Source organism: Bos mutus, chromosome 4 (assembly GCF_027580195.1).
Source record: "Bos mutus isolate GX-2022 chromosome 4, NWIPB_WYAK_1.1, whole genome shotgun sequence".
Lineage (NCBI taxonomy): Eukaryota > Metazoa > Chordata > Mammalia > Artiodactyla > Bovidae > Bos > Bos mutus.
The window spans coordinates 22,946,009-22,961,450 of NC_091620.1; positions in this window are offsets into that span (position 1 = coordinate 22,946,009).

Below are 15,442 nucleotides of genomic sequence, written 5' to 3' on the forward strand. Positions count from 1 at the left end.
ACAGTGGAAGTGAGAAATAGATTTAAAGGACTAGATCTGATAGATAAAGTGCCTCAAGAACTATGGATGGAGGTTCATGACATTGTACAGGAGACAGGGATCAAGACCATCCCCAAGAAAAAGAAATGCAAAAAAGCAAAATGGTTGTCTGAGGAGGCTTTACAAATAGCTGAGAAAAGAAGAGAAGCAAAAGGCTAAGGAGAAAAGGAAGGATATACTCATCTGAACGCAGAGTTCCAAAGAAAAGCAAGGAGAGATCAAAAAGTCTTCCTAAGTGAACAATGCAAAGAAATAGAGGAAAACAATAGAATGGGAAAGACTAGTGATCTCGTCAAGAAAATCAGAGATACCAAGGGAACACTTCATGCAAAGATGGGCACAATAAAGGACAGAAATGGTATGGATCTAACAGAAGCAGATATTGAGAAGAGGTGGCAAGAATACACAGGAAAATTATACAAATAAGATATTAATGACTCAGATAATCACGATGGTGTGATCACTCACCTAGAGCCAGATATCCTGGAATGTGAAGTCAAGTGGGCCTTAGGAAGCATCACTGCGAACAAAGCTAGTGGAGGTGATGGAATTCCAGCTGAGCTATTTCAAATCCTAAAAGATGATGCTATTGAAGTGCTGCACTCAATATGCCAGCAAATTTGGAAGCCTCAGCAGTGGCCACAGAACTGGAAAACGTCAGTTTTCATTCCAACCCCCAAAAAGGCAATGGCAAATAATGTTCAAACTAGCACACAATTGCACTCACTTCATATGCTCACGAAGTAATGTTCAAAATTCTCCAAGTTAGACTTTATTAGTATGTGAAATGAGAACTTCCAGATGTTCAAGTTGGATTTAGAAAAGGCAGAGGAACCAGAGATCAAATTGCCAATATGAGAAGTCCATAAAACCATCTCCTTCTTCTTCCTTAACTACACTAAAGCCTTTGACTGTGTGGATCACAACAAACTGTGGAAAATTCTTCAAGAAATGGGAATACCAGACACCTTACCTGTCTCCTAGGAAACCTGTGTGCAGGTCAAGAAGCAACAGTTAGAACCAGACATGGTACAATAGATGTTCAAAATTGGGAAAGGAGTATGTCAAGGCTGTATAGTGTTACCCTGAATATTTAACTTATATGCAGAGTGCATCATGAGAAATGCCAGGCTGGATGAATCACAAGCTGGCATCAAGATTGCCGGGAGAAATATGAATAACTTCATTTATGCAAAGGGCACCACCCTTTATGGCAGAAAGTGAAGAGGAACTAAGAGTCTCTTGATGAAGGTGAAAGAGGAGAGTGGAAAAGCTGACTTAAAATTTAACATTCAAAAAACTAACATCATGGCATCCGGTTCCATCACTTCATGGCAAATAGATGGGGAAATAATGGAAACAGTGATGGGCTTTATTTTCTTTGGTCTCCAAAATCACTGCATATTGTGACTGCAGCCATGAAATTAAAAGAGTCTTACTTCTTTTAATAGAAGAAAAGCTATGACAAACCTAGATAGCATATTAAAAAGCAAAGACATTACTTTGCCAACAAAGGTCCGTATAGACAAAGTTATGGTTTTTCCAGTAGTCATGTACTGATGTGAGAGGTGGACCATAAAGAAGGCTGAGCACTTTAGAATTGATGCTTTTGAACTGTGGTGCTGAAGAAGATTTTTGAGTCCCTTGGACAGCAAGGAGGTCAAACCAGTCAGTCCTAAAAGACATCAACCCTGAATATTCATTGAAAGGACTGATGCTGAAGCTCTAAAATATTGGCCATCTGATGTGAAGAGCTGAGTCATTGGAAAAGATTCTGATCCTGCAAAAGCCTGAGGGCAGGAGGAGAAGGGGCTGACAGAGGATGAGATGACCGGATGGCATCACCAAGTCAATGCATATAAGTCTGAGCAAACTCTGGGAGATAGTGAAGGACAGGGAAGCCTGGCACAGTCCATGGGGTCGGAAAAGATTGGACAAAAGTTAGCAACTGAATAACAACATCTGAATCAGGATGCTATACACCTGAAACTAACACAGTATTGTAAATCAAGTGTAGCGTTAGTTGCTCAGTTGTGTCCAGCTCTGTGACCGCATGATCTGTCCATGGAATTCTCCAGGCAAGAATACTGGAGTGGATTGCCATTGCCTTCTCCAGATGATCTTCCCGACCCAGAAAAGGAACCCAGGTCTCCTGCATTGCAGGCAGATTCTTTACCATCTGAGCTACCTGGGAATTTAAAAGAAAAGTTAAAAAAAAAAAAAAGTCTGAAATTAATAAGGCAAAAAAATCCATCAGCTTGACCTCTGGTCTTGTTTCATAGTATGTCAGTCAGTGTGTATTGCCTGTTTAAGAGGGAAACACCGTGCTCTTCCTTTGGAAGTGCATGAGTAGGCACTCAGTGCATATTAACAATTTAGTTTCAGTCTTTGAATTCATTTTTTTAAATTTACCTGTTTTTAAACTATCTTCATTTTTCTGAAAGCCACCAAAGTTTTAAACTTAGATGTTATATTAACCAAACTTTGGAAGATTCTTTCATAATTTTAAAACCTAAGACCATGTTTGGAACTTCCCAGGTGGTGCTGTCTGACTCTTGGCGATCCACGTTCAATCCCTGGGTCGGGAGGATTCCCTGGAGGAGGAAATGGCAACCCACTCCAGTATTCTTGCCTGGAGAACCCCCATGGACAGAGGAGCCTGGTAGGCTGCCGTCCACAGAATCGCAGAGTTGGACACGACTGAAGCAACTGAGCATGCGTGACAATGTTTGCATTGTAGTGATATTCAACATGTACTCCACATGCCTCATAAGTTCATTTTCAGCTTCTGTGTTTATTCCCATTGCTTGAAGCCTCTGTACACTTCCCCTATCCATAACTTTTCATCTCAGTTCTGAAATTGGCCTGGTTCCTCTGAATTTTGGTGTTTTGTTTTTTGTTTGTTTTGAAGCGGGGTGCTTGGGGTGGGGGTACTTCCACAGAAAGGAAAGTGCTTCTTCAGTTGCAATGAGCCGGCATATGAACCATTTTCAATTATCTGTATAGAAAAATTGATGGAAGCAGTTGGTGCCAGCTCAGTGAGCTGCTGGTTTATTGCAGGAAGAGGTTACAGCTTCCCTGTCTGCCTAAGACACTTATTTCTCTGACAGAGACAATCAGGAGCAGGAGTCTGAACTCCGTCAGCAGTAGCCTCTGGTAAAAACTACATTCTTAATCACCAGATGTGAAATAGCCATTTAAGCTGTCAGGAGAAGGGCGATACTGAAGGAATGGGATTTTCTAGGTCTGACCCAAATCAGCTCATATTTTCCATTCTATTTATCTTATTTAAAAAGAACTAGGGAGTAAAAGTTGGCTGAGCAACAAGTGTTAAATGTCATCCCTGCAGTTTATACTAGAAAAATGAACTAGTCATTTGATAGAATAGGCCCACACAATAAATATGAATTTCCCAGAGTTTAGTTCTGTTGTATGTTTTTTATTTTCAAGGAACAAAACAGATTGTAAGAGCCTGGGTCAGAAGCTGTTCTAGTGTACTCCCGGTATTAGTTGTTTGAACCAGAAATCTCATGTTGGCGTCTCTAGCTGACTGTTCCTTTTGGCCCCAGAGAACCCTGATCTCTGCTATGAGTGTCCTTTATAGTCCCTTCCAGCATTAACTTTGGATTTGTTCCTCTTGCTGATGGGACATTTGCAGGTGTGAACTAAGTGCTGGTTTGATAGGAGGCATTTGCACTTTGGGTTTGTCCCCTTGGTCTCCTCCTTCTGGAAACTCAGCACCATTTTGACAAATCCCAAGTTAGCCAAATGGGGAGGTGTACAGAAAGAAGAGATGTGAATAGCCTCCCGAGCTAAGGCATCTGTCAGATATGTATTTGAAGAAGACTTCTCAGATGTTCTAGTCCCAGCATAATGCAGAGTAGAACTGGCCTGACAAGCCTGGTCTAAACTGCATAAACATACGCGTGTAAATGCCACTGAGTTTTGGGTGGTTTCTATCACTGTTACCAAGTCCAAGATAATACTGCCCGCCATGTTATAGATGAATAAATTGAGAGACGAGCTCTTAGGGCAAGAAATAGTGACTTTACTTGGAAAGTAAAGAGAAGGTGGTGTACCGGTATCCCAAAGAACCATCCTGCCTGAGTTATGACCCAGCAATCCCACTGCTGGGCATACACACCGAGGAAACCAGAATTGAAAGAGACACATGTACCCCAATGTTCATCACAGCACTGTGTATAATAGCCAGGACATGGAAGCAACCTAGATGTCCATCAGCAGGTGAATGCATAAAAAAGCTGTGGTACATATACACAATGGAGTATTACTCAGCCATTAAAAAGAATACGTTTGAATCAGTTCTAACGAGGTGGATGAAACTGGAGCCTATTATACAGAGTGAAGTAAGCCAGAAAGAAAAACACCAATACAATATACTAATGCATATATATGGAATTTTGAAAGATGGTAACAATAACCCTGTATGTGAGACAGCAAAAGAGACACAGATGTATAGAACAGTCTTTTGGACTCTGTGGGAGAGGGAGAGGGTGGGATGATTTGGGAGAATGGCATTGAAACATGTATAATATCATATATGAAACGAATCGCCAGTCCAGTTTTGATGCAAGATACAGGATGCTTGGGGCTGGTGCACTGGGATGACTCAGAGGGATGGTACAGGGAGGGAGGTGGGAGGGGGCTTCAGGATGGGGAACACATGTATACCCGTGACGGATTTATGTTGATGTATGGCAAAAACCAATATTGTTAAGTAAAAAAATAAATAAATTAAAAAGAAGCCCCCAAAAAAAAAAAAAAGAAGTCAGGCTTCTTTTATACTAAAAGCAGAAGGAGTAAAATCAAACCTTTCCTGGCTCAGGTCGGCCTCCAGAGGGGATGTACTAATTTCTTTCTCCTGGCAGTCATTCACAGGTGGGCCTTGTCAGGATGTTTCCAGTGAGCTAAACCAAAGGTATTTTAGTTTAATGCTCATTACCTAGGAGGCAGGGTTCCCAGAGATAAGATGTGTAATTTAAGCTTATAGGCAACATTCCTTTCCTGACTTGTAGTAGAATACAAAGTTTCTTCCCTATTACAGTTCCCCACTGTCTATATCTACTTCACAATCTTATAAGGAAAAGGGATGAAGACTTTCCTGGCTCATTCCTACTGAGTTGAGGCAACAAATATTCCTTAGACTCTTTAGCCAGTCATTTTTTATCTACAACTATTTGACCCTGATAAAACCACTTAGCACTTTGTCTTATTTGTAATTGAACTTGGGGTTTTGGTTCCAGTTCCCAAAATGAATTTGGACAAAATTAAACAAAATTGGTTGACACTTCAACTACAATGAAATTACATCTACTTCAGCTGGATAGACAGACCTATTGGAGGCCAACTCATGAACAGAGGTTATTATAGCACCCAAAGTTTTAGCATAATTGATAATTGCTAGGTCCTTTAGAGCATTTATAGGTTCTCCCACCTGGACTAACACCTGGAACCGCCCACAATATTTTAAAGGAGGTTAATTTAGGCCTGCTTCTAGAAGCCACTGATCCGTAGCAGGGGAACTTGCAAGGCCTTAACCCAGGTAAAATTGGTCTCTTGACATATTTTAGAGATGTTCCTTTTTAATGTATGATTCTGTTATGAACGTGCGGCCACAGTGTCCAAGGTGTATCCTTACTCTTTGGCCCTCTCTTGGTCCTTTTCTGAATACTCTAGCTGGTATTTTGACAAGTCAATCTGTGGAAGAAGTAGTTCTCTTGCCTCAGAATATATTGCTTTAGATTAATGTCCCAGTGTCCCTCTCAATGGGATGCGCAGTGGCCCTGTGTTTTTGGCCTTCCCTGGGATACCATTAGTACACTTGTGATCTTCCCTTTCTGTAGACCTGGGGGCGGGCGGGGGGAAGCTCTGTCTCCTTTCCTGGCATTTTCATAAGCGCCATCTATAGGCTTAAAGCAAGTTCTGGTGGGACTCTGATGTCAAGCTGTTCTGCGGTAAAACTTCAAGGTGAGATCTACGGGAAAGTTAATCAGCTCATTCCCCACTGTCAGTTCTGCCCAGGGCTACCGTGGGAAATTAGATAGCTCAAGTCCGAGGCGTACCCTGGACCTCGTCATTCATCAGAGTGTTCCTCTCTGTTTTCCAATGTTCTCCCTCCTTCCAGTAAGCACATTGTTCCTTTCCCGTAGTGGTCTACTTCTCTTTGGGTTTCCTGCCCTCTGGGAAACCCAATGTTGCTGCCAAAAAAGGGGGCATTTTCTTTTTCTTTTTTTCTCCCCTTATTGAACACTTTAAAAGCAACATCTACCCATTAAGAAGGGTTCATTACAAAGGAAGCATCTAAATTTTGCAATTTCTTCTGACATCTAAGGCACTTTGCCCCTCGAAAGGTCAAATTTACCATTCTAATATTTTCAAGGGCTTCAGGATCTGTATTAGTATGACATCTGTAGGCCTGATGTATCCTTTTGAAAAATTCAGAAAGGTTTTGATTTTTTTTTTACTGCGTTTCTTGAATTATGTTCAAATGCTTTTGCTTTGGTCCCCCCCCCCACTTTCAAAGATCTGCAGAGATTCACAAATAGGGGTGCTCTGGTAAGGGCATTCTTCCCTCACTAGGGTCCCAGTTTGGTTCCGCTGTGGATGCTACCAAATGGACTTCAGGTTTAGAGGATCCTTCCTATAAAGGAAGACTTAAATTAAAGATTCAATTAAAGTCTGAGAAACCCAGCTGGCGATCATTTGTATTTCATCCCCTATATGAGATAACAGTGATGAAAACTGCCCTGCCCTGGGAGTGGCTCCTGGGTGCCCTCTTGGGTCATAGATGGTGATACCAGACTAAGTCCTGTGCTCCAGAAATTAACACAGAATTTTCTAATTTTTCCCAGTAAGGAGAGACAGTCCTGAGTGCCTGTGCCAGGAATTGGGGCTGGAAAGGAATGGAAGGTGGCAGAAGGGATGAATATGTGGGTGTAAGAGCCTGGGGCAGCTAGCTCAAGCAGAGGTGTTACAGTTTGAAGCAACATTTCAGCCATGAAATTAGAAGACAATTGCTTCTTGGCAGGAAAGCTATGACAAACCTAGACAGTGTGTTAAAAAGCAAAGACATCACTTTGCTGACAAAGGTCTATATAGTCAAGGTTATGGTCTTTCCAGTAGTCATGTACAGATGAGAGAGCTGGACAGTAAAGAAAGCAGAGTGCTGAAGAATTGATGCTTTTGAACTGTGGTGCTAGAGAAGACTCTTGGAGTGTCTTGGAAAGCAAGGAGAACAAATCAGTCAGTCCTAGAAGAAATAACCCTGAATATTCATTGGAAGGACTGATGCTGAAGCCCAATACTTTGGCCACCTGTTACGAAGAGCCAACTCATTGGAAAAGACCCTGATTCTGGGAAAGATTGAGGGCAAGAGGAGAAGGGGACGACACAGGATGAGACAGTTGCATGGTATTAGCAACTCAAAGGACATGAACTTGGGCAAACTCCAGGAGACCGTGACAGACAGGGAAGCCTGGTGTGCTGTAGTCCATGGGGTTGCAAAGAGTCGGATGTGACTTGGCGACTGAACAACAACATTCTCACTCTTATACCCTCTCCTTTCTTACTTTCCCTGATGTAATGGCACAAATGCTTGCACATAAAGGATTTCATCATCCTTCCCTGCTTCTTCACAAAATAGCTATAGAGTCCTTCAAAAGCTGCTTTTGTGTGTGTGTGTGTGATGCCACAAGGCACATGGTACCTTAGTTCCCCAGCCAGGGATCAAACATGCAGCTCCTACATTGGAAGTGTGAAGTCTTAATCACTGCCCAGGAAGTCCCCGCTATAGATTTTTTAAAAAGTGGCTGGAGTTCCTGGACAAGGTGGCAGAGTAGGACTTCAGCTCACTTCTTCTCACAAGCACACCCAAATCACAACTAACTGCTGAACAACCATCAATAAAAAGACTGAAAACTGTCCCAAAATATTCTACATCTAAAGACATAAAGAAGAAACCACAGTGAGACGGTAGGAGGGGTGAAGTCATGATATAATCAAATTCCATACCTCTTCAAGTGGGTGACCCACAAACTGGGGGAAATAATTACATCACAGAAGTTCTCAAAGAGGAATGAGAGTTTTAAGCCCCACAGCAGACTCCCCACCCTGGGGGTCTGGCATCAGAAGGAGGAACCCCCAGAGCTATTGACTTGGCAGGCCAGCGGGGCTTTATAGAAGGAACTCCACAGGACTGGGGGAAAGAGACATGTCACCTTTGGCAGTGTCCCATGCACCCTGGGACACAGGGCGGAGCAGTGACTCCGCAGGAGGCTGAGCCAGGCCTCCCTGCTGGTCTTGGAGCATCTCCTGGGGAAGGCAGGGGGAAGCTGGGGCTCACTGTGGGAATGAGGTGGTGGAGGTAACAGGGAGTATTCATCAGTGTAGTGTGAGCTGTCCTAGAGCTTTGGCACCAAGGCCTGGCTCTGTGTGTGTGTGCGTGTGTGTGTGTTTAAATATATTTTTAGCTGTGTCAGGTCTTAGTGGTGGTGCGTGAGTTTCTCTGTATTTGGGGCACGTGGGCTCAGTAGCTGTGGTGTGCTGGCTTGCCCTGAAGCATATGGGATCTTAGTTCCCTGACCAGGGATCGAACCTGAGTCCTCTGTATCGGAAGGCGGATTCTTAACCACTGGACTGCCAGGGAAGTCCCTGATTGTGCTTTTGTGTACTTTACTGTACAGTACTGTATAGAGTACACTAGTGTCTTTATTTCAAACCCAGGATGTCCAGAAGCAAGCGTAAGAGCAGCAGTGATATAGCTGGGACTACTAGAAAGTGTCAAATAATGATGGAAACAAAAGTGAAAATAATTGAGAGTGGATCGAGGCATAAGCATGGTCACTCATTCTTACAACACGAATCATTCAACCATCAGCATGATTCTAAAGAACAAGGAACGTGTGAAATCTGCTGTCCTGATGATGAAGACATCAAAGAAGCAGGGGAAAGTGAGGGAGGAGATGGAGAAATTGCTCAGTGTATAGACGCAGGATCCACATCAGCATTCAGTCCCACTCAGCTTAATGCTGACTCAAGAGAAAGCATTTATGAGAACTTAGGGAAGAAACATGATGAAGAATGAGAGGGCACCTTTTAATGTCAGCCTTGGCTGGTTTCATCGGCTCAAGGCTAGAGCCAACCTTCACAATGTGAAAGGAAGTGGTGAGGCAGCGAGGGCAGATACAGTAGCTTCCCAGGAATTTCCTGAAATGCTTTGATAAATTATTGATGAAGCTATATATTTATTTGAGCAGGTTTTTAACATGGATGAGACAGGACTATGCTGGAAGAAGAAGCCAGACAAAAGTTACATCGGTAAGGATGAAAAGTTGATGCCAGGCTATAAAGCAGCAAAGGACAGGCTAACTCTGTTGTTTGGTGGCAATGCTTCTGGAAATACGAAGCTTAAGCCTCTCATAATTTATTGTCCAGAAAACCCAAGAACCCTTAAAAACATAGCCAAGGGCTCTTTTCCTGTTGTGTGGAAGAGTAATCCCAAAGCCTGGGCTGTTGTTCAGTCACAAAGTCCTGTCTGACTCTTTGTGACCCCATAGACCGTAGCCCGCTAGGTTCCTCTGTCCATGGGATTTCCCAGGCAAGGATACTGGAGTGGGCTGCCATTTCCATCTCCAGGGACTCTTCCTGGACCAGGGATTGAACCCGCATCTCCTGCACTGGTGGGAGCATATCCCACTGAGCCACTGGGGAAGCCCAAGAATCTGGGTTTCACAGACATATTCCAGGACTAGTTTTTCCACCTCTTTATCCTAGAGGTAGAGAAATATTGCTTGGAGAATGATATCCCATTCAACAATCTTTTGCTACTTGGCAATACTCTGGGCCACCCCCCTTTGGGGACAACTTTCACCTCAACATCAAAGTAGTGCATCTGCCACAAAATACTATGTCACTCATCGAAACTATCGATGAGGGAGTTATAGTGACTTTCAAGAAATATTATTTATGTCACACTTTTTGTCAGGCAGTAAAGGTGAGTGACAAATCAGGAACCACCCAAGACAATTCTGGAAGGACTCTAACATCTACAAAGCCATAAAAAACATTTACTTTGTTTGGCATGAGGTTACAGCTGTCATCATGAATGGGGTTTGGAAGAACTTTTGCCCACAGTTTATTCACAATTTTTGTGGATGAGAGAAAGTGGATGAGGAGCCCAAAGAGGTCTTCAGCAATTCAGTGACCCTCAGCAAGAAGCTGGAGCTAGATCTGCAAGTGGACAACTTCACTGAATTCCTTGCTGCACAGCAAGAGGAGCTTACTAATGAAGACCTGTTGAAACTGGAGGCGCAGAGAAAGGACTAAGAGAGACAAGAGGAAGAAGAAGTAGCTGAAGAACCAAAGAGATTCAAGATGCAAGAAATGTCAAGGGTTTTTCTTTTATTTTTTTGAAGACGCATGGTTAGTTTTTGAGGCACCTGAACATACAATGGTACATGAAGGCTGCAGCAGCCGTTCGGAAGGCAGAGCAGTGCTGTATCATCTATGATGACAAATAAGATCTACTACCCAGATGTCACTGGATCGCTTTTTCAAAAGGGTAGACAGAGTTGAACCCAGCAAGGAACCAGAACCTGTGCCATCAATGTCAGGCATGAATGAAACTGCAGCTTGCCTCCATCTTCTATTGCTGATGACCCTTCAGCTCTACCATCTCATACCCGCTCTTCCTCCTCCAGTCAGTAACTCTTCTTGCCTGTTCGCTCAATGCCAGCTCCCGTGTGCCATCTATTGTATTGTACCGTTGTATTTTTCAACATCCTGTAAGATTAAAAATATTTATTTGTTTGTTTTTATGTATTATTTGTGTGAAAACTATTTCAAACCTATAATAGTATAGGACTATAAAGCTGATTGTGTTAGTTGGGGACCTAGGCTAACTTTGTCAGACTTATGAACAAACTGGACTTACGAATGCAGTCTCAGAATAGAACTCGTTTGTAGGGGACTCCCTGTACACATGCTTTTCTAGTCCACACAGCACATTCTCCAGGATAGATCATATGCTGGGCCACAGAAGCCTCAGTAAATTTAAGACAATTGATATCATATCAAGCACCTTTTCTGACGATAACACTATGAGATTAGACATCAACTATAAGGAAAGGCTGCCAAAAAAAAAAACCCACAAACACATGGAGGCTCAATAATGCTACTAAACAACCAATGGATCACTGAGGAAGTTAAAGAGAAAATAAAAAAAAATACCTAGAGACAAATGAAAACAAAAACTCGATGACCCAAAACCCACGAGAGGCAGTAAAAGTAGTTCCAAGATAGCTTATACCAAGACAAGTGTACCTCAGAAAACAAGAGACACCTCAAAGAAACAGCTTAACATTACACCTAAGCAACCAGAGAAAGGTGAACCAATGAAACCCCAAGTGGGGAGAAGAACAGAAATCATAAAGATCAGAACAGAAATAAAGGAATTGGAGACTAACAATAGAAACTAAAAGCTGGTTCTTTGTAATGATAAACAAAATTGATAAAGCTTTAGCCAGACTCATTGAGAAAAGAGGGGAGAGGGCCTAAATCAATAAAATCAGAAATGAAAAAGGTGAAGTTACAAGACACCACAGAAATATAAAGGACCGTAAAATACAACAACAACAAGCAATAAATTGGACAACCTAGAAGAAACGGACAGATTTTTAGAGAGGAACAATCTCCAAGGAGTAAACCAGGAAGAAATAGAAAATATAAACAGAAAAATCACATATAAACAGAAAAATCACATGTACTGAAATTAAATCTGATTTAAAAATTCCCAATGGCAGAAAGCAAAGAGGATCTAAACAAGCTCTTGATGAAAGTGAATGAGGAGAGAGAAAACACTGGCTTAAAACTCAGCATTCGAAATGCCAAGATCATGGCATCTCGTCCCATCACTTCATGGCAAATAGGTGGGGAAACAATAGAAACAGTGACAGATTTTATTTTCTTGGGCTGTGGATGGTAACTTCAGTTATACAATTAAAAGACAGGTGATCCTTGGAAAAAGGCTATGACAAACCCAGACAGTGTATTAAAAAGCAGAGGCATCACTTTGCTGACAAATGTCCATATAATCAGAGCTATGGTTTTTCCAGTAGTCATGTATGGATGTGAGAGTTGAACCATAAAGAAGGCTGAGCGCCAAAGAACTGATGGTTTCGAATTGTGATGCAAGAGCAGACTGCTTGGACAGCAAAAGGTCCCTTGGACAGCAAGGAGGTCAAACCAGTCAATCCTAAAAGAAATCAACCTTGAATATTCACTGAAAGAACTGATGCTGAAGCTCCAATACTTTGGCCTGATGCATAGAGCTGACTCATTGGAAAGGACCCTGATGCTGGGAAACATTGAGGGCAGGAAAAGAGGCAGGTGAGAGAGGATGAGATGTTTGGATGGCATCATCAACTCAATGGACATGAGTTTGAGCAATCTCTGGGAGATAGTGAAAGACAGGGAAGCCTGGTGTGCTGCGGTCCATGGGGTCTCAAAGAGTCGGACATGACTTCGGAACTGAACAAAAAACAAAAGTTCAGGACAGATGGCTTCACAAGCAAATGCTATAAACATCTAGAGAAGGGTTAATACCTATCCTTCTGAAACCATTCCAAAAAGTTGCAGAGGAAGAAACACTTCTAAACATATTCTGTAAGGCCATCATTACCCTGATAGCAGAACCAAAGATATCATAAAAGAGAAAGAAAATTACAAGCCAGTATCCCTCATAACCACAGACACAAAAATCAACAGAATACTAGCAAATCAAACCCAGTAGTATATTAAACGGATCGTACACCATGTTCAAGTGAGATTTAACTCAGTGATGCAAGGATTTTTCAATATCCACAAATCACTGTGATACACCACACTAAATGGAGAATAAAAAACAGAATCACGTCAATAGATGCAGAAAAAGCTTTTAACAAAATGTAACACCAATTTACAATAAAAAATTCTCCAGGAAGTGAACAGAGAGGGAACATGCCTCAACATAATAAAGGCCATATGTGACAAACTCACAGCACATCATAGTCAATGGAGAAGAGCTGAAAGCATTTTCTGTAAGATCAGGAAAAAGACAAGGATGTCCATTCTCACCACTTTTATTCAACATAGTTTTGGAAGTCCTAACCACAGCAATTAGACAAGAAAGAAAAAAGGAATCCAAATGGGAAAGGAAGTAAAATAGTCACTCTTTGAAGATGGCATGGCACTATACATAGAAAATCCTAGAAACACTACCAGAAAATGACTAGAGCTTATCAATGAATTCACTAAAGTTGCAGGATGCAAATATATATATATGTATATATATATATATACATACATACATATTTGTTTCATTTCTATTCACTAACAAAAGATCAGAAAGAGAAATTAAGAAAGCAATCCCATTTACCATCACATCAGAAAGAGTAATATATCTAGGAATAAACATACCTAAGAAAGGAAAATACCTGCACTCTGAAAACTATAAGACACTGATGAAAGAAAGGTGACACAAACAGATGGGAAGATACACTGTATTCTTGGATTGAAGAATCAATATTATCAAACTGACTAAACTGCCCAAAGCACTCTACAAATTCAGTGAAACCCCTATCAAATTTCCAATGGCATTTTCCATAGAAATAGAACAAAATTTTTTAAAAAATTTATGGAAGCACAAAAGGTCCTCAGTAGCTAAAGCAATCGTGAGCAGCAACAGAGCTTGAAGAATCAGGCTCCCTGACTTCACACTATACTACAAAGCCACAAGCATCAAAAGAGTATGGTACTAGCAGAGAATAGGCAAAGAGATCAATGAAACAGGATAGAGAGCCAAGAAATAAACCCATGTACCTAAAGTCAATTTATCTATGACAAAGGAGGCAAGAATATACAATGGAGAAAAGACAGTCTCTTCAGTAAGTAGTGCTGGGCTGTTTACAATAGCTAGGACATAGAAGCAACCTAGATGTCCACTGACAGATGAATGGATAAGGAAATTGTAGTAGATATACAAAATATAGTACATATACATATAAAAAGGAACTCATCTGAACCAGTTCTAATGAGGTAGACAAACCTAGAGTGATGAACCTATTATACCGAGTGAAGTAAGGCAGAAAGAGAAGGACAAATATCATATATTAACTCATACATATGGAATCTAGAATGATAGTACCGATGACCCTATGTGCAAGGAAACAAAGGAGACACACACATAGAGAACAGTGAGGGAAGGAGAGAGGGTGGGATGATTTGAGAAAACAGCATTGAAACATACACATTATCATAAAAAATAGAGAGCCAGGGGGACTTTGCTGTATGATGCAGGGAACCCAAAGTTGGCGGTCCATAGCAATCTGGAGGGGGAAGAAAGTGGGAGAGGAATATAAGAGGGAGGGGACATAGGCATACCTATGGCTGATTCATGCTGATATATGGAAAAAACCATTACAATATTGTAAAGTAATCATCCTACAATTAAAAATAAATATAAATAAAAAACAAGTAGTGTAGGGAAAATTGGATAACTACCTGTAAAAGAATTAAATTAGAACATTTTCTATCATCATACAGAAAAATAAATTCAAAATGGATTAAAAACATAAATGTAAGACTAGATTCTATACTACTAGATTCTAAACTACTAGAGGAAAACATAGGCAGAACACTCTTTAGCATAAATCACAGCAATATCTTTTTTGATTCATCTCCTAGAGTAATAGAAATACAAACAAAAATAAACAAATGGGACCTAAGTAAAACATAAATCTTCCATGCAGCAAAAGAAGCCATAAACAAAATGAAAAGATAACCTTCAGAAACAGAGAAAATATTTACAAATGATACGACTGACAAAGGATTAACTCCCAAAATATACAAACAGCTCATATAGTCAAGATCAAAAACACAAACAACCCAAACAAGAAATGGGCAGGAGAACTAGACATTTCTCTAAAGAAGCATGTGCTTGCATGCTAAGTCACTTCAGTCATGTCCAACTCTTTGCGACCCCCTGTACTGTAGCCTGCCAGGCTCCTCTTCTACAGGATTTTCCAGGCAAGAATATTGGAGTGGCTGTCATGCCCTCCTCCGGGGGATCTTCCTGACCCAGGAATCGAACCCGCACCTCTTATGTCTCCTGTATCGGAAGGCAAGTTCTTTATCACTAGTGCCACCTGGAAAGCTCAAAGATCAGATCAGATCAGATCAGTCGCTCAGTCGTGTCTGACTCTTTGCGACTGCATGAATCGTAGCACGCCAGGCCTCCCTGTCCATCACCAACTCCCGGAGTTCACTCAGACTCACGTCCATCGAGTCAGTGATGCCATCCAGCCATCTCATCCTCTGCCGTCCCCTTCTCCTCCTGCCCCCAATCCCT